The sequence below is a fragment of the Sturnira hondurensis genome, unplaced genomic scaffold, assembly GCF_014824575.4.
Source record: "Sturnira hondurensis isolate 20B ecotype Veracruz unplaced genomic scaffold, ASM1482457v3 Scaffold0004998, whole genome shotgun sequence".
NCBI lineage: Eukaryota > Metazoa > Chordata > Mammalia > Chiroptera > Phyllostomidae > Sturnira > Sturnira hondurensis.
The window spans coordinates 414093-434972 of record NW_028077629.1 but is presented as its reverse complement, the minus strand read 5'-3'; the positions used below and the strand labels follow the sequence as shown (position 1 = coordinate 434972).

Sequence of the window (20880 nt, the reverse complement as noted above, 5' to 3'; positions counted from 1 at the left end):
CTGGGCCACGCTGGACTTCTCATGTCTGTGAGACTCACAGTACTTCTTTCTTCTTCCTAGACTCGCCTTACTTTCTCCACTCCCTCCCATTGATTCATCATCACTTGGTTTGTGATGTTCATTCTTGACTTCCTAAATGAGTTGGTAATCAATACCTCCTGGCACTACTTTTCTTTGTAGCAATATTTATAGGGACAATTGCATAATCGTATAAGGAAGTTCACTGACTAATTCGTGGTAAAGTCTGAACTATTATTTGTTACTCCGCTATTATATCCTGAGAACTTTAAGTAGTAGACTTAGTAACACTTTTTGTATGTAGATTGTAGGATGTACAGCATTTAGTTCTGAATGCTGGAGCATAACATGAGAAAGGGTCATGTAGAGAAATCTAACTCAGCTTTTCCTGGCTTTCCAGTATTGCCTCTAATTGGAAAATGCGTCTCTGACTTGAGACTCTCAGTGGGCTCTTTATCTAAGCAATTCATTCAGGGCTGCCCATGCAGTTTCATTTATGGATGTTATTTGTGCACATAATTAAAGGACCTCACTGGATAGTACCTTCCAAGAAAGCAAAGGCTATTTATTACAGATCTTTTCTAGTTACCTCTCAGTCCAGTATTTAATATGTAAAATCTTGAAAATAATATTTTATATACACATAAAGACATACAAGGAGGAACCCCCAAATGGAATCATTTCTTGGAGCATGGATCCCTTGTAGTACAGGTTCCCCCACTAGGTGAGTGTTCTAGGAACCCATCTGCATCATTGTACCAGCTGGTGGTGTTGTGAGAGGCTGCATTTGGCTCCAGTGAATTTTTTGGGAAGAGTCTTTCAGTGTGTTTGCTCATTTCATGATGGGTGATTTACAAGCATACCTGCCCACACAGCACTGAGTGTTCAGCAGTTTTTGACCAAAAACATCATGACTCCCATGCCTCATCCACCCTCTTCATCAGATCTTGCCCTGAGCATTTTTTTTGTTTGTTTCCTTGGTTGAAAAAAGTCCTCAAAAGAAAATGTTTCAACAATGTGGAAAAGGTGAAATAAAAAATAGTAGAAGCACTAAAAGGCATCAAAATCAACTAGTTTAAAACAGTTTTGAGCAATGGACAAAATGTCTCAATAGTTGAATTACATCAAATGGAGAGGACTTTTGGTGACTGAAGTTTAAACATATAAGAATAAGTACACAATTTTTATAAATAAATTCTGTGTTTTGGGCCCCTCCTCATACACACACACATACTGGTTTACTATATACAAGTTTTAAAAACTCACTGGATTATTTTATATCTATCAGATTTCTTCCATCAATTTCAAATTTCCTGGAGAATATTTTGCATCATGGATGAATCAGGTGTGCAGGCCTCCCTCTTTCACCTGCACACTTAATCTCTTTGTGCATGGAGATAGGTCGTTGCACTTCAGTGACATGAAGGGTTAGTGGACATTATTATTCATTCCCCAAATGAGTGCATTTTCTGCTTTTCAAAAGGGAAATAATTTTAGTAAATGTTTGTAAGTGTTTTAAATATAAAGTGAACTTCAATGATGCTATTTGTTATAATAATAGTATGTGAAACAAAGTAGGTTGTGACAATAATGAGAAATAAAAAAGAAAATTAATAAATGTAGCTTAGAAGGGGGAAATTTATACACTAGTAGTTTAGAAGTTAACATTAAATTGGCTTTCAGAATTCTGCTATTGAGGGTTTCTGTAAGTCATTCATTTTTATAACTTCCAGTTTGAGCTGGATTCTTACATTAAAGCAAAACTCAAATCATTTTTATATCCTGTACTTCTAGAAAAAGACTTCCAATAAAAAAAGAAAATGTGCTACAAGGCCTTTATTTCTATGTCCAAACTTATGTGGGAATTTCCTTGCTGAACATTTATAAATCAAGATAGATCTTTCCAGATGACACTTAATGACACTCTTTCAGCTGGTCTCTTCCCATTATTTTGTTATTTCCTTCTCAGAACTGAAGCCAGCAGAATTCCATTTGTGTGTGTGTGTGTGTGTGTGTGTGTGTGTTAAAGCATGCTAAGACCAAGCAGAAATATCCTAACTGCTTGTTCCCAGACAATACCTGTTCTTAGGAGATAACACTGAACCAACTAACTGCTCCCTTATCATGATGTACCACTTGTTCATCAATAATGTCTCCAGATACTCCTCCAGAGTAATCATAAAACCAAAAATGTTAAGTTATAAATTCTGTCCAATGCCAACTAGTTCTCTAATTGCTAAAAGCCACCTTAAAATTGATCAGTCTCACTGCTAAAACCATATATATATATTACCCTAAGGTACTCCTAAGACTATTCAAAGTGGAGTTCTAATTTATTGAACAAGTCTAATAAATTTAGTTTTGTTTGATAAACAAGTATTTTTGTTGTGCTTTTGGGAAGCCAACCTTTGCTTATAACATTTTTCTTATATTTCTTCTTCACATATGTCTGTAGTTTCAAATGCTCTATGGACATAATAATGCCTCTTGCTTATTAACAGAATCATCTTGACTAAGTTATGTCACATCTCTAAGCCTATGTCTGAATGAGAAAAGTAGGATCCTCATAGAATTCTTCCGAGACTAAACACGGAAATTTACAAAGAACATTAAGAAACACATTTTTTAGTGTATTGGTAAATGTGTTACTCATAATAACTCCATAAATCATTATCTACATTTTATAGATGAAGAAATTGAGGCATAGAGAGGTAAAAGAGCTCTTTCGAGGTCACAGACATTTTAGCCATCAGCACCAGCAATCAAACCCGGGGAGTCAGTTCCACGGCCCAAAGCCTAGAGCCTTGGCAAGTCAGGCTGGCTTGCCTGCTGGTTTAGTTCAATTCTGTCTTGATTATGGGCATAAGTTTCTCCATGTGCTCCCACTCCTAGTCATGGTATCGTAGATACTGCCACAATCGATTTTGTTGTATAGAATATGTCAAAAATGATTGTGAGTAGTGTGTAGTGACAGCTTCCAGTGACTAGGGATCAGCTGAGGCTGCCCAGTCTCACTTCTTTCCCAGGTCCTAGTTTTAACTATTTTGAGGGAGGGGGAATAACCCAGCAGGCTTGTCTGGAGACTTATATTATTCCACTAACATTTGTCCTAAAATTGGTTGTTTTTCTCCACAAGATAGAAGCTTGTGAAGGGAAAATAGCCTTTTACTTTCAATTGAAAAAAAAAGAAAAAGAAAACACACAGAGAAAAACTAAGTTAACATTTGAAACTTGTCTTGAATGTGCTAATAGTGATAACAACAGCAGAACCATTAGAGTTAGCAAGACAACTAGTTCTAGTAATAATAGTAGCCATGGCAACATTCAGTAGCCCTATCACTCACCTATTAAATAACATATATATTAACATATGCAGTGGATAACATATTAAATAGCATATAAATAACATATGCAGTGGATATTACTATATCCACTACATTTTGCTGTGTCTTGGGCTTTCATACTAATAATTCTTCATTGAAATATGGAATATGGAAATATTCCATACTTCCAAACGTCATTGGAATATGGAAATATTCCAACCCAATATTTCTTCATTGCCCCTTTCCTCTTTCCATGTTTCTTGTATTTCTAAGGTTCACCTATTATATTTGTGATAGAAGGCCAAATCATTCCCTCCAACCCTCCTTTTTTGTCTATGTAGCAAAAGCAAATACTTATTATTTTAAAAGATTTTATGTATTTACTAAAGAGAGGGAAAAGGAGGGAGAAAGAGAAGGAGAGAAACACTGATTGATTGCCTTTCCCACTCACCCTACTGGAGACCTGGCCTGCAACTCAGGCATGTGCTCTGACCCAGAATTGAACAAGCAACATTTTTGTTTGCAGGCCAGCACTCAACCCACTGAGCCACGCCTGCCAGGGTGCAAGCACTTCATTACTGAAGTATGTATTTCTTCCAGAGAATTGATTAGAAACTCAAATGTGTAGAAAAGAAAATACCATCTTCTCCAAAATCTAATCCTTCTTTGTGGTCTAAGTAGATTGCATTGTTTTCCTTTCAGTTGCTCCTTTTCCATGTAATCACTGAGTTTACAACGAGTCTAGAATCTAAAATTGCCTTCCCTGCTGTTGGATGCCCTCTCTTCCACAGCTGGCCTGTTAACATCTCATCTGTCTTGTACATGACCACATGCACCGTACTTCTTCCCCACGCTTCTCTTACCTCCACTCTCACATAACAACACTGAAGACAGGGATCCACTTTTACTGCATCATAAGCAAAACGTCAGTCTTCATAACTAAGGAATACTTTTCAGCATGTTCAGAAACATTAAGTTAACTCAAAGAAATAACAATGTCCAGTGTTATTTGATGGAGTTGGAAAAGCAGAGCCTTATTTCTTCATTTTCATATGCTTAAACTGTTAAGAGAAATCTGTTCGCTTAATCTCTCAATTGTTTCATCTGCAAAAAATACTTGTATTTTATTAGAATTTCATGATAATTAAGTGATTAATTATGACAAGGTGTGTTATACTTTAAAAAGGTGGTTTCTTAAGTGGCTAGCATGGTTTGTGTGCTTTTATATGTATTACCTTATTCCACTATTACATGAATGTCATTATGTAAGTGTTATTACTTTATTAAACCACTTTTCCAGAACATTTTTAAAAAGTCAAATGAAAGTGAGGATCTGGACATTTGAAGTCAAGTGTTACTTATTGCAAATCCCAAACACTTTCCAGTTTCTCTTTCTTGCCTTCTTGTTAATACAGTTCTTCCTTTTGACATACATGATCCATCTAATTTTTCCTATGAGCTACCGCAAGCAGAAAACAGGCCCACCAAGCATATCCTTTGTTTCAGAAGCACACTCTTTTTGCTCTGCTTTGATTCTAGATAGATATATAACCAGGTAAAAATAGTGCCTCTGTATATCCTACTGTTTTGTGTCAGAGAAGAAAAATAATGTTACATGGATTGTTACTGTATTGAGCACTATATTGCTGAGTGTCTCTTGGTAGACTTGTCACATGGTTCCTAAGAGCCACACATTTTCACTTGACCATAGGACACTTTGAACATCTGTTTTTGTACAACTTTTTTGAAAAAAGTGCAAAGTGCATCATATTTTTATGCCACCTGAGAAGCCTATGACTCATTTGTTAAAGAAAAAACTATTCATGACTTTTGTTAAAGAACAGTAGAATAGACTTTATTCAGGGCCATCATGGAAAGTGTAGGGACCACTGCAATGAAGTTTTGTAGTCAGAGAGGGATATTGGATTCAACTTTGAGTACAACAAGAAAAAGTGGGGGTTTGTAGCCAAGATGCAAAGCGAGACACAGCAGATAAAAAATCACTAAGAGGAAACCTCAGGGACAAAGGGAGATTCTGACTAAACCAACTTTGCAGTACTCTTGCTAAATGCCGGCCAGGGTAATCGGACATCATGTGGGGGATGACCAAGGAGGAGAAACCCATCAGATAGCAGGGAGGATCCCATATCTGGGACATGGAATTATGTTCACACCAATGTAGGAGGCTTCTTGTATGATGAAACAATGCAGAGACAGACTCAGACACTCCCATGCCAGGGTCTTGTTGAGACAACAGTTCAATTGTGAAAAGTAGTTTGGTCAAGAAGGGAATGTTTGACGCATTTTAAAAGTAACGGTTTCTCTGTGCAGATTTTATCAACACAAATTTCCTGAGGTGAAAGGTGCAGTAATGGTGAGTGTAAATGGGGCTTATGTCAGCCTACTAGAATTCAACACTGTTGAAGGCACGATAATTCTTAGTGAGTTGTACAGAAGATGTATTCCTTCTATAAACAAACTCACCTGAATTGACAGGAATGAATGTGTGGTTGTCATTAAAGTGGACAAAGTAAAAGGATACACTGATCTGTCGAAAAGAAGAGTTTCTCTGCAGAAAGCAATCAAATGTGAAGATAAATTCACCAAATCCAAAACTGTTCCCAGAACTCTTCATCATGTTGCTAAGGTGTTATAATACACTGGGGATGAGCCTCTGGCTCCTGTTCCAGAGGCCTGCTTGAGTCTTTGACGACAATTACAAGAGCCAGACATGATGTTTGTGATGCATTTAAGCATGCAGCCTTAAACCCACCTATTTTGGATAGTTTAGATTTGAATGAACACAAATGGGAAGTACTCATTAACAACATTAATAGGCATTGGACCCCACAGGCTGTCAAAAATTTGAGCAGAAATTGAAGTGGTTTGTTATGGTTATGAAAGCGTGGATGCCATAAAAAAGCCCCAGGAGCAGGAATAAATTGTTCCTTGGAAACCATACCCATCGAGATTAATCTAATAGTGTCTCCTCAGTCTGTGATGACTACGCAGTCCTGGAGAGGACAGGGGCCTCCCTTTCCACAGTCAAGCTACTGCTGTCATAAGAGAAAAGATTGAAGAAACGAAGGGTGTCTTCAAGGTTCAAATGGAGCCCAAAGTGGTCACAGATACAAATGAAACTGAACTGGCAAGGCAGCTGGAGAGGTTTATGAGGGGAAAAGCCGCAGTGGATGGAGATGGCCATAGGGAAGCAATGAAAGGCAAAGCCAAAGATTGTCCTTGCAGGAAACAAGGTCCTGTTTAAAGAACACAAAACAGCCCTTCCCGGCTATAAAACCTAGACTTAAATGTTTTCCAGTATTGAAAACTTCTAAAATAAGTAGCTTTTATTTCCAAGTATTTAAATATTCTAATAGACCTAAACATGAAATACCCTCCTAAAATATCAGCTGTTTCCACCCAATGGCTCCAACAGATTGAGCATGTTTTAAAGGAGCAGACTAGTTTTGACTAGAGACAAATGTTTAAGCTATGAAAAGTAATAAAATTGGGATTTCCATTTCTGATGTCTCCAGATTGACGTCTGTTTCTAGTTCAAGGCCTCCTTCAGGGGCACCCAAAGCAAATAGTCCCCACCATTCTATATAAATATATCAAACAAATGTTAAATAATTATCTGGGATTTTAAAAAAGTAATAGTCTCTTTTACTAAGGAAAAATGGTACCTCTTCCCAAGGTGAGCCATTTATTTCCTGGGTGTTAATCTGTCCCCACTGACATTGGACCCAGGCTGAAGGAACCAAATTCTTCTCCCAGGAATTTGAAATAGTGACCTGAGAAACAGTAGAGCAACTAGTGATACTCAAAGCATTATCTCAGGCAGAGGAGGTCTGCCAAATATTTGTTATTAGTACTCAGTGAGATAGGCATGAAAATTAAAGAAGCATTTAGAAATATTTATGGTAATTTGACAAACTAAATTCATATCTGTTAGACCTGATAACTAAAAATGGGTTTGTATTTTAAAAAACAGACATTTAGGCTTTTTGTGATTTTTCTCATCAAAATGAAAACTATATTTCTGAATTGAATAATCCTCACTTATAAACAGAACCAATAATAACAAAGAGTTAATAACAACAGCAATTTACTGTAGTCATTATTGCTATGAAATCTGTCTCATATATATATATATATATATATATATATATATATATATATATACACCCCTTACTTGCTTTCACTCCTTTAAGATCTCCAAAGGCAGTGAGCAAAACCTGTTTACAATTTACTTTGAGCCAGAACAAAGAGAAGTGATCTCCCTAGGATACCATACAGCATGTCTAAATTTAAATGCCATTACTTAGATTGTACTAATTTTCACCATTTTTCTAAGTGCGGCAAATTGAAGAAAAAGATGGCATGTGGACTTATGACAAATTCAAAGAAAACAGCACATCAGAGGAATTTGATAACATGGGATTAGTGTTTTTAAAAAACACTAAGAAAGAAGTTGTCTGTGTATACGTGTGAATATTGAACTAATTGAGAATGGTGTAAGTGGAACTTGTACAGTATATAAAATACAAAATTAAACAGAGGACGCTTAGTTTGGGCATTCCCCACTCTTATTGTGTGAGATATCTGGAATAAACGTTTTCCTATCCTCTGGTCAGTCTGCTAAATGAAGCATACAAAGTAATCACTAAATTTGCCCTTTATATGTGGAGAGAGAAATACCAGCTTGGTGCTCTTGTTATTCCATAATCACTGCCATTAGCATTACTAGCTGCACCTCATAGGCTGATGAATGAGGTATATCTTCTGTGAATGACTAAATAGCATTTAATGTTCTGTTTGGAGTTTCAGAAATCGGGAAATGCCAGAGCAGTGTTTGAAGGGCATTAGTTTGAGAACAGAGGGCTATAACAAGGGAAGAAATAATGAAGAAGATCTATGACTTTTTATGATAATGGTTTTAAGAATTTTTCCTTGTGTAGAGTACCAGCTTTACATTTTCAAGGAGAGAAGTATTGTTTTGACTCAGAGACTCCTGAAGTGTGTGCATGCTTGTTCAGTAACCATTTAGGATGTTTCAGAACTTAATAAAGCCAGATTCACTTAGGAGTGTTAATGGAAAGATTAGAATTCAAATCCTTTCTCTCAAACCCTAGGTCTGTGTGACCTTGGGAAAGTAAGTGAATTTTTCTAAACTTTAAATCCTGTCTTTTTCAAAATATATAAAGATATCCTGGGTATGTAAGTTAGTCCTTAAAGATTTATTTAATCTTATCTGCAAAGTGGAAATAGTGGTGAAAATTCAACAAAATCCAGTGTTTACAAGTATAACACCATAGAAGAGTGTTTGTAAGAAAAAAGTTAAAAACATGGACTCTGGAATCTAATCCCCTCAGCAAAATCCTGCCTCTGATGAACTTGGGCTTGTTGTTTAACCCCTCTGAGTCTCAGTTTCCACATTTAGAAAATGAGAACGATAACGATAGTGCATGGCTCATTGGATAATTGTGATAATGCCTTTAACAGTAGTTAGCATGAAGACCAGTAAAATAGTCAGCAATGAACAATTCTATTGCTATTACCCAGAGCAGATTATAAGGTATAGTCCATGCCCAGAAACACTTTTAAAAGGGAAATATGGTAACTAATCCTCCCAAGTGGCTGTTTATAGCCATTCCTAAGTATTGTCGAGTGCTCATTCCCTCAAATATTACCAGTCAAGCCTGTTGAAAAAACAAAGCTGAACATATTGCCAACTATATAAAGGGATAACACAATTGCAATAGATCCTTAGTAGTATCTAGAGAGCGGAGGACAAAGCTGGGGTATTTAGTAAGGTATTTAAGTGTTATTCAAGGCAGGTCATTCATTGAATGGGACTTGGTTATCAGTAAGTAGGTGGACACAGTAAATGTTTCAAAGATTATTTATGTATTAACTATGATTGATACATTTTATTTAAGAGAGCATGAGTGTTTCAGGAAGTTTCTGAAATGTACTATAACTGTATTCACAGCTTTTATCTCCCTGGGGCAATAAAGTTATGTTGATAAAAGCAGCATAATAATAAGTCGTGATAATGTGAACAGTGAGCTGCATGGATGATTTTAATTCTCAAAAGTTAAATCTAGTAATAAAACGATCTTACTTTTCTGAACCATTCTTCTCACATTTGCATGTGTCAGGAGACCACTAATGTTTTAAACCATGTATACACCCTAAGTTTTCTCTGTAATATTACTAAAGGACTTGTCTTACTCAAACAATGAAAACACAGTGACTTTTACCCACTATAAAATACAAGAATATAGTCAAATCAATATAATTTGTAAAATAACACTGAATCAAAACTGTCATTTTGCTATCTATGACATTTAAAATTGAGACAATCTTACCTACTTCTCTTATCTACATCTTCATAATTCTGCCCCCATTGTTATAGCTCTAATTTACAAATATTTTTCATGTACTATTCTGTTTTTTTATTTTCTAAGCTTCAAAACTAAGTGCCATGTAGACATCTACAGAAGCAATAGTTCATTCATCAGTCTATGAGGTTCAGCTTGTAATGCTAATAGGAGTGATTATAAAATAGTAAAAGCAAAAGCTGGTGTTTCTTGTTTCATGTAGAAATATATAGGCTATGTATATTACTGAGTATGTACTAAAATCATCAATATTTTGGAGTAAGATTTCTAAAAGTGTATTTTGATCTATATGACAAGTACTAAATTCTGGAGAAGTGTAAACATTTTGCTGAAATTAAAATGATATGAAGATCTGAACAAGATTGTGTAGACTCATTTATCCCTGCTCATCCTAGCTAGATAAAACTACAGCCATAGAAATAATGCAAATGGTGACCAAGAGGAGAGCTCTGAAAGACAGCCAGAATATGAATTACTTTAGGACCCAGAACTAGAGAAATAATACAGTAATGTTTTCCCCATCTTCTCTCCAACAGAAGAACGTGATTGAAGCCCAGAGTTTTCAAAATCCAAACCCACCAACAGAAGGAAACTCATGAACACTATTTCTTCTCCTGAACTAAAAAGAGTTTAGTGCTGCTGGAATTAGTGCTATTAGTGGGAGTCCTGCTAAAACTTAATAGGCAAAAAAGTGTTCTTTATGCCTACAAGAACTGAAACCCACCCTCTCCATTTGAAAGATATCAGAGTTGCCAAGCAAGACAAGCAAGAAGGACCATACTGTAATAAGTAGCCTGGCCCTGGAATTCTCCTAATTCCTGGGGTCCTGAGGATGTCATTTTGTTTTTCATTGTTTGCCAATGCTGTCTACACCAAGATGTTGCCAATCACTATGGCCCAGTAGTGGAAGGAGTTGAAAAGAACCCCAAAGACAAACAACGAGGATCCCACAGAAATGTGTATCCAGTGTGTTTGTTGACATTGCAATGGACATTACCATTGACTGGGACTGGGGGAAATCCGGAGAAGAATGATAAACTGAGCATAGCAAAATAATAACATTAAGGCTCTAAAAGCAAGCTGTATTTAGAATATGAGCTCACAAATGTAGGCTGGGACCTAAAATGCTAAACACAAACAGGATGATTGATTATTAAAATAAAATATTTAAATAGGATTCAAAACTCCTAACATGATAGACAAAATATCAAGGATATAAATTTTAAAAAATGCCTGGCATACCAAGAACCAGAAAAACCACAACATGAACAAGAAAAGACAACCAACCATTACAAAAATGCTTCAACAATCAATTATAATTTTTTGGAAATAAATGAGAAAATAAGTCTTGATAAAGAGAAAGTTTAAAAAGAACCAAGTGGAAATTATAGAACCTAAAAATACATTAATAAATAGAAAAAGTTGATGTATGGACTCAATAAGAGAGTGAACACCACTGAAAATAAAGAGGAGATGATAGTGAAGATGTTAGAATGAGTAAACTTAAAGATGAAAGATAAAATGAACTGAATTTAAACAGCAGAAAAAAATACTGAAAAAAAATTAAACAGAGTCTCAGGGACTGGCAGGACAATAACTACAATCCAGCATGCATATAGTCAGAGTTCCAGAAAGAGATTAAAAAGAGAGTGAAGCTGAAAGAATTTTGGAGGAAATACTATTAGTAAATTTTCCTATGTAATTTAATAACTTATATTACTTATCTGAAACCATGGAGCCCAGAGGAAGTAGCACAACATTTTTCTGATGGTGGAAATAAACCACAAAATCTATTTTCATTGAAATTATTCATCAGATAATAATAGAAAATAAAGGTATTCTCAGATAAAGAAAAACTAACATAAATTTTTGTTAGCAGACATACCTTTGAAGATTGCCTAAATGGAAGTTTTTCAAACATAAGGAAGATGATAAAAGAAAAAATCATGCATATAAGAAAAGTAAACAGTAGAATTAACAGGCATATGGCTATATTCAATGAACTATCCCTATTCTCATGAGTTTTATTTTAAAAATTGATGATTCAGACAAAAATATAACACCAGTTGATTCTCAAAACAATATTTAAATGGAAAAGGGGGCAAGAACAAAAATGAAGAAATATTTCCAAACTTCAAAGTGGTAAATATTGATCCCAGTAGATGGTAATAAGCCATTTATGTATATTGCCATACTCAGAGCAACCACTACAAAAAGTATACAAAGAAATATGCTTAAAAGAATTATAAATAAATGAACAGAATATTTAAAAGACGGCAAGTAGCCCACAAAAGGACACAAAAAGCAAAACAGAAGAGCAAGTACAGAACAAACAAAAACTCAGGTTTTTGCCCTTAAACGCAGGTTTAAGCCCTATCATAATCATAACTACATATAAGTAGCTTAAATATACCTATTAAAATTGAAAGATTGGCATTGGATTTAAGAAGGTACTAAACTATACACTATTTCTATACAGTAAATGCATTTCAAATGTGACAGAAGTAGGGTTAAAGTAAAAGAAAAGGTGATTATATAATATGCAAAAACTAATCAGAAAAATGCAACAACGAAGGTATTAATATATAATAAGTAAGATTTCAGAACAAAGAAGATTAATAGAGACAAAGAAGAACAGTGTACAATGATAAAAATAATCCACAGGAAGACAAAATGATACTATATGTATATGTATTATATAAAAGAACCAGTAAATACAAGAAGCAAATATTGATACAACTGAAAGGAGAAAAAAACAAATCTATTTCAAATGTGGAAACTTCAACACACCTTCCTCTTCAACTGATAAAGCTACTAGGCAGAAAATCAGCAACATTATAGGAGACAGGAATAACAGAGTTAATCAATAAGATTGAATTCAGATATATAAAACACTCCTCCTAACAACAGCAAAATGCATATATTTTTGAGTTCCCATAGACCATTCACCAAGAGAGAGCAGAATGCAATGTCTGGCAATAATAGAGTCAAACTGGAAATCAATAACAGAAAGACAACAAGAAAATCTCTCAATTCATGGAATTTTGACAACCTACCTTTAAATAATCCATAAGTCAAAAGAAAAGTCTGAGACAATTTTTTAAATGCAGAGAATAAAATTAACTGAAAATAACACATATTAAAATATTTGGGAAACAGCAAAATAATATTGAGAGGAAAATTGATCATTGCAATTATATTAGAAATGAGAAAAGATCTCCAATAAATCTAAGTTTTCACCTAAAAGGACATGAAAAAAGTTCAAAGCAAATATAGAAAAAGAAATAAAAATGATAAAATCAGAAATAAATAAAATTTAAAAAGTAATAATTACAGAAAATCACTAAAACAGAAGCTTAGTTCTTTAAAACAATCAATAGAACTTGTAAAAATTCAGCAAGATATAAAGGAGGTAAGAAAGAGATAAAGTAAATCAATAATGTTGAGAATGAAACAAGGCTATGACTACATACCTGTAGCTAGTAAGTAGATAATAAGGAAATACTATGAACTTTATATTGACAAACATGGCCATTTATCTTAAATACAGTAATTCTTCAAAAACTAAAAATTAGTGAAAAACAATAAAAATAAAAGAGATAATTTGAATAGTCTTATAATCATTGAAGTATTTGAATTCGTAATTTAAAAGCCTCCTTAGAAAGAATCTTTGGGTCTGGATCATTTTACTACATAATTTGACCAATCATTTAATTAGAAATAACAAAATTGTATGCAGTCCCCTCCAGAAAATAGAAGAAAAAAGGATATCTCAACCTCTCCCATGAGAATAATGTAACACCAAAATCAAAAGAAAACAGTGACAAAAAACCCAAACAACTAAACAAAGAACAACAACAAACCCCTGTACTTTATTACCCCTAAGGAATTAGTGGAATGAGTTCTCCAAGGGAAATAAAAGCAAATCAAATCCAAAAATGCAAAATACAGTTACACACCATAACCAAATCAATATTTCCTAGTTAACTAGGTCTCAATCACCATTCAAAAATCAATCAATAAAACTGTAATATCAACAGGCTATAAAGGAGAAAAATCACATAATAATATCAGTTGATGGAGAAAAAGCATTTGGTAACACGAAAAAACTGATAAAAATGCTCTGCACATTAGAGAACAGGTGAATTGCAAGAATGTCCACTTGGACCTATTATTCGAAATAGTATTGAAAATTATTGCCACTGCAATATTCAATGTGAAAAAGAAGGAAGAAGAGAAGAAAAAGAAGAAGGTGAAGAAGAAACATTAATTAGGAAAAAAGAATAAAACTTTCCTATTTTCATGGCATGATAATCTATTTGGAAAATCCTAGGACCATGGCGGGCTGTGAAAACCAGAAAGGATTATGGCTGAGTGAGACAGAGGGCTTCTGGGGTCACAAGTATTCCTTCCTCTTACAGCACCTATGCACAGACTTACCTGGACTCATTCCCTCTGAGGTCCATCACTGAGGCAGCAACTCCAAAGGCACCAGGAATATACAGGTAGGAACTGAGTTGTCTGTCATCAGGGAAAAAGCTGGAGGGATAGCTTTCTCCCAAACAAAAGTTCTGGCAGAGGCAAAAAAAAAAAATGCTTCCTTTATGAGCCGTCCCTACAATAGAGTTTGTAGGAGTCATATCTGTGTCTCCTTTCATCAAGCTGGCTACCACTGTTCTCTCCACTCTAGTGATTCCTTGAGACCCTGTACTAACTAACTTTTGGATCCAACCAAGCCATTTCCAGTGACTTTTTCATACAAATGGCCTCTCTTGGCTCATGCTTCACACTTTTCTAAAATCTATCACAAAAGCATCATCTTGCCTCAGCCAGCCCTGTACCTTCTGCTGCGTGGCCCCAAGCACAGCACTAGCAGCAGCCAGCCTTGGCTTGCAGCTTGGCCTTTTTTGGTACCTCCAAGTCCAACACAAGTAGCAGCCATCTACAAATCAGTTGGTAGCTCATACCTGGTGTACCTGGGTCCCACAAGGGAAGGAAAAACTAACCTTGGCCTGAAGCTTTCAGGAGACCCCAGAGCTAGCACAGGCAGTGGACAGTTTCAGACATGTCGTAGTACCACCCAATCAACTGCATAAACAATACATTTAAGGGGAGGATTCAGCAGGCATCAAAGCCCTGCTGACATAAGTCTTGTTCCATGGGGTGGGCCCCTGTCACTGACGGCCAGTGCTTGAAGTCGATAGGCCTGGGGGCCAATCTGTCTCATTTATGTGCCAACAGTAATCAAGATTCAACTACAAGAGGGTGAACATTGCACACATGGTAGGGCACACTGGAAATGCCCAACTCAGATGAAAAGGAAGGCTGTGCCACTGGACCCTACAGAAAACCTACAACATAAGGCCATTCTACCAAGCCTGTAGACATAGCAGCTCTATCTAGGACATAGAAACAAACACTGGGAAGTTGTCAAAATGAGGAGACCAAAGAAATATCTCCCGAGTGAAAAATTAGAACAAAACTCCAGAAAAATAACTAAACAAAATGAAACTAAACAATTGACCAGATGCAGAGTTCAAAACACTGTATAAAGAAACTCAGGGAAAGTATAGATGTACCTAGTGAAAACTTCAACAGCACACAAAAAGGACGTGACAACCATTTAGCTGAAATAAAGAATAATTTACAGGGAATCAATATTAGAGTAGATGAAGTTGAGAATCAAATCAGTGATTTGTAGTATAAGGAAGTAAAAATCACCCAAACAGAACAGCAAAGAGAAAAAAATCCCCCAAAAGAGGATAGTTTAAGGAGCCTCAAGGAAAAATTCAATGGAATCAACATTCGCATCATGAGGGTGCAGGAGGAAGAGAGAGAGCAATAAATTGAAAATTTATTTTAAAAAATAATGACAGAAAACTTCCCTAACTTGGTGATTGAAATAAACACACAAGTCCAGGAAATGCAGAGAGCCCCAAATAAGATAAACCCAAAGAGGCCCACACCAAAACACAGCACAATTAAAACACAAAATATTGAAAACAAAGAGAGAATACTAAAGCAACGAGAGAGAAGCAGTTAGTTCTAGAAGAGAACTCCCAGCTGATTTCTCACCATGTCAGGCCTGAAGGGAATGGCAAGAAATATTCAAAGTGATGAAAAGCAACCACCTACAACCAAGATTACTCCACCCAGAAGAGATATTATTTAGAATCAAAGGGTATATAAAGAGCTTACCAAAAAAGAAAAGCGAAAGATGTTCATCACCATCAAAACAGTATTAAATGAAATGTTAAAGGGTCTTCTTTAAGAGTAAGAAAAAGCAAATATATGAACAATAAAATGGCAATAAATACACATCGATCTACAACTGAAACTAAAAACAATGTACAAATAAGCAGAAAAAAACTCCTAAAATTAAAATTGGATTTAGTAAACTCTCAGGATATAAGCTCAAAACACAAACATCACTTTTATGTATTAATAATAATATAGAAACTGGTATTTAAAAAATAACAGTTACAATTACTCCAAAGAAAATACTTGGGTATACATTCAACAAAACAAATAGCATCAATATACTAAAAATTATAAAGCACTTATTAAATCAAAGAAAATTTAACCTAATTGGAAGACTCTGGTCATGTACTGGAACGTTCATCATAGCAAAAGTATTAATTCTTCCCAAATTAATGTATGGATTTAATGAAATTCCTCTTGTTGCAGCAATATTTCTTATAAATATGATGGGCTTATTCTAAAAATGAAAAAAGCATATGTCTTAGATGAATTAACATAATTTTTGCAAAGATGCATAAAATGAGAGGAATAACTCTATTTGATACTCAGTTTTACTATATGGCTATGCTACTAACAGCATGGTACCAAAGAAGAAATAGTCAGATTAATGGGACTGAAAAGCAAACTTAGAAATTAGAACCACACAAATATTTTCATGATTATTGACAATCATGCAAATGCAATTCAATGGAGTAACTTAATTCAATTAGCCATCTATTTCAACAAATGATGTTGGAGCAACTGGACATCTATGACAAAAAAATGAGCCTCAACATAAAAAAAAATGTGTACCTTTATACAATAATTAATTCAAAATGAAAGTTTAATAAAGACTTAAACATAAAATATAAAAACAATAAAATTTGAATCTAGGGTTAGATAGTTTTCATCTCAAAGTATAACAGACAAAAGAAACAATTAATAAATTTGAACTCCTGCTAACTGGATGAAATGAGAACCCAAATACTGGAAAACATGTTTGCAAACATACCTGACAATGCAGAGGTATGAATATAAAAAGAACTAGAATATAAAAAGAACTCTCAAAACTTTAGGGAAAAAAACACACCACCAACAACAATAACAACAACACAGTCCATTTGGAAATTGGACAAAAGACCTGAACTGACATTTCAATGAAGAAGATATACAGATGGCAACTAAGTACATGGACAAAGGTTCAATATGCTAGCCATTAGGGGAATAATAATATTAGCCATTAGGGCAAATTAAAACCACAATTAGATATCATCATATATCTATCAAATTGGGCACAATAAATAAAAATAGTATCAATACCAACTTCTGGTAAAGATACAAAGAAACCAGATCATGCATACATTGTATTTGTGAATATAGAATCTATAACAGAAAATAATTTTGCAGTCATATATATAACTAAAATGCAAATACCATGTAACCCACTTATTGCACTCTTCAGCATTTATCACAGTGAAATAAAAACATGTTGACACAAAAACATGTACATCACTGCCTATAATAATTTAATTTGTAATGACATAAAACAAAAACAGTTCCAGCGTTCTTCAGAGGTGAATGGTAAAAATATGTTAAATGCATATTATAGAATACTACTCAGTGAAAAATGAAACAAAATACTGATACACTCAAGTTAGATAAATAGCCAAAAATAATGCTGAGTGAATAATACTAAATTAAAACAATTGCAAAAGTTCTCACACTCTTTAATTCCATTTATATAATATCTTGTAATTACAGAATTTTAGAAATGGAGAACTGATTCATGGTTTCTAGAGTATAGGGAGAGGGGTGGCTTGGAACTGTGTCTGTTTTATCATAAAGGGTAACCCAAAGGATCTTCAGGGTTATCCAATTCTTCTGTAGCCTGACTGCAGCAGTGGCTGCAGAAATCTACCTAAGTGATAAAACTGTATATAAGTAAATATGCACACATATGCACAAATATGTACAAATTAAACTGAGCAGAGGTGAATAAAATTAGCAGTTTATATCCATGCCAATATCATGTCACAAAATTGCATTAGAATTGTACAGGGACAAGAGAGAAGATGGCGGTGGAATAGAACAAAGAATTTGGCGTCCTTCCACATGCCGGAGAAAGACCAGGCTGATCTGCGGAGGAGCACAGTGGATAGCCAACAGGGACCCAGCATATAGGAAGGTATGACTCCAGAGAGTGTAGCAGACACTGAATGACCAGAGGTTGAGGAGAGGAGATGACTGCAGATCAACAAGGTTCCAGGGAACAACGCAGAGGCTGCAGGCCCTCTGCTGGGCAGCCTTGGTCTCTGAGAGCTGAGGGTGGGCAAAAATGACCCTAGAAAAGAGCCAGTCATCAGCACCATCCCTATCCAGCAAAGCAGATTGGAAAACACCAGGAGAGATCCGTTTGCCTGTAGTGGCAGAGAGAGGAGTGGGCATTGGGAAGCAAACCAGAGAGCTCTGATAACCCGTGGAGTCAGGCTGTGGTTGCCGGCTTGGGAGAACTGTGAGTTTCCCTGTGTGTTCAGCCAAAGCACTGGGAAAGGTCTGAGCCCAAGCCTGCGAGACCAGGAAAGCCTGGCTGGGAGTGTACGCCCTCACGCCAGGCCAGGGCTGGGAAGCCTGGGAAAAAATCTGCTCTCAGTGGGGTGCGGGAGAGTGGCACCAGTCTGGATCTTGGGAGGGCACTGGCGAGACCAGTTGAGTTCACCGAGAGGAGAGAAAGACCACACTAATAGCCCCTCAGGCTGCTGCAGCTAGTGAGACCAGAAGAAAAGGTTTGACCAGCTGGAAACCAACAAGAGGACTAGGTGGAAGCAGAGAACACCAAGATACCAGCAGGAGACTGCACCACTGAATTTCACAGGTATCCTACCAGGGAAGTTCACACCATAAGCCCAGGGAACCAGGACAGATCAATTTAAGAAGCTGAGGCCAACAAGAAGAGCAACACAAACAATGGGAAGACAAAGAAAAACCCCCAAATGAAAGAAAAGGAGGAAGTCTCAGAAAGAATGTTAGATGAAATAGAGGCAAGTCAACTATCAGATACTGAATTCAAAGAACTGGTTATCAGAAAATTCAGAGCTTACAATGAGCTACCAGAAACTACAGGGGAGCTACAGTGAACTCTCCACAAACTATATCAACATGAAAAAGAAAATAGAAACCATCAGCAAAGGCCAAGAGGAAATGAAGAATACAATTTCTAAACTAAAGAACACAGTAGAAGGTATGAAGAGTAGGATCGATGAGGCAGAAGAGCACATAAGTGAGATCGAAGACAGGATAGAAAAAATCTCCCAGACAGACCAATGGAAAAGAGAATCAGAAAAAATGAGGAAAATTTAAGAGAAATGCAAGACAATATGAAACATAATAATATCCGAATAATAGGAATACCAGAAGGAGAAGAAGAAGAACAAGGGATAGAAAGCCTACTTGAAAGAGTAATAACGGAAATTGTCCTAAGTTGAGAAGAGATAAACTCACATGAATCCAGGAATCGCAGAAAGTCCCAATCAGGTGGAACCCAAAGAGGCCTACTGCAAGACACATCACAATTAAAATGGCAAACCTCCAAGACAAAAGAGAACCCTAAAGGCAGCAAGGGAGAAAAAGGAAGTAACATACAAGGGGGTCCCAATGAGGTTGGCTACTGACTTCTCAATGGAAACATTCCAAGCAAGAAGAGAATGGCAAGAAATATTCCAAGGAATGAGAAACAGAGGTCTACAACCAAGGCTACTTTACCCAGCAGTCTCTCAATCAAGATAGAAGGCCAAATAAAGAGCTTCCAAGACAAAAGAAGTCTAAAAGAATATGCTTCCAGCAAACCAGCTCTACAGGAATTACTAAAAGGGCTGCTTTAAGGAAAGGAAGGAAAAGAGAGAGATGGAGAGGAACACAGGTACATAAATGGCAATGAATAAGTACCTTTCAATAATAACCTTAAACATAAATGGATTAAACGCACCAATTAAAAGACACAGAATAGCTGAATGGATAAGAAAGCATGACCCCCACATATGCTGCCTACAGGGGACCTACCTCAGGTCAAAAGGCCATCACAGACTAAAAGTGAAAGGGTGGAAACAAATCTTCCAAGCAAATGGTCAAGAAAAAAAAGCCGGGTAGCAATTCTCATATCAGACAAAATAGACTTCAAAAACAGGGCCATAAAGAGAGACGTAGAAGGTCACTTCAAAATACTCAAGGGAAGAATCCACCAAGAAGACATTAACATCGTAAATATATAAGCACCCAACATAGGAGCACCCAAATATATAAAGAAAATCCCAGAGAACCTCAAGAAAGATATTTACAGCAACACAATTATAGTAGGGGATTTTAACACCCCACTGTCAAAAATGGACAGACCCTCCAAACAAAATATCAACAAAGATGTTGCAGCATTAAACCACACCCTAGATGAAATGGGCCTAATTGATATACATAAAGCCCTCTATCCCAAAGAAGCTAAATACACATTCTTTTCAAATGCACATAGAACATTTTCAAAGATAGAACACATAATTGGACAAAAAACGAGTCTCAACAATTTCAGGAAAATAGAAATCATACCAACAATTTTCTCTGATCACAAGGGACTGAAATTGGAAACCAACCTCAAAGGAAAAAACCCAAAACACCCCAAATAATGGAGACTGAATGGTATGCTATTAAACAACGAATGGGTCAAGATTGAAATTAGGGAAGAAATCAAAAAGTTTCTGGAAACAAATGAAAATGAACTCACAACAACCCAAAACTTATGGGACACAGTAAAGGCAGTCCTGAGAGGGAAGTTCATAGCAATACAGGCTTACCTAAAGAAGATAGAAACATTTCAAACAAACAACCTAACCCGACGCCTGCAAGAACTC

General features: G+C 35.9%; 1 pseudogene; it reads left to right on the top strand.

Annotated features, from left to right (window-relative positions):
• The first annotated feature begins 5409 nt into the window (after positions 1 to 5409).
• LOC118987087 (eukaryotic translation initiation factor 2 subunit 1-like) lies at positions 5410 to 6606 on the top strand (annotated as a pseudogene).
• The last annotated feature ends 14274 nt before the right edge of the window (positions 6607 to 20880 follow it).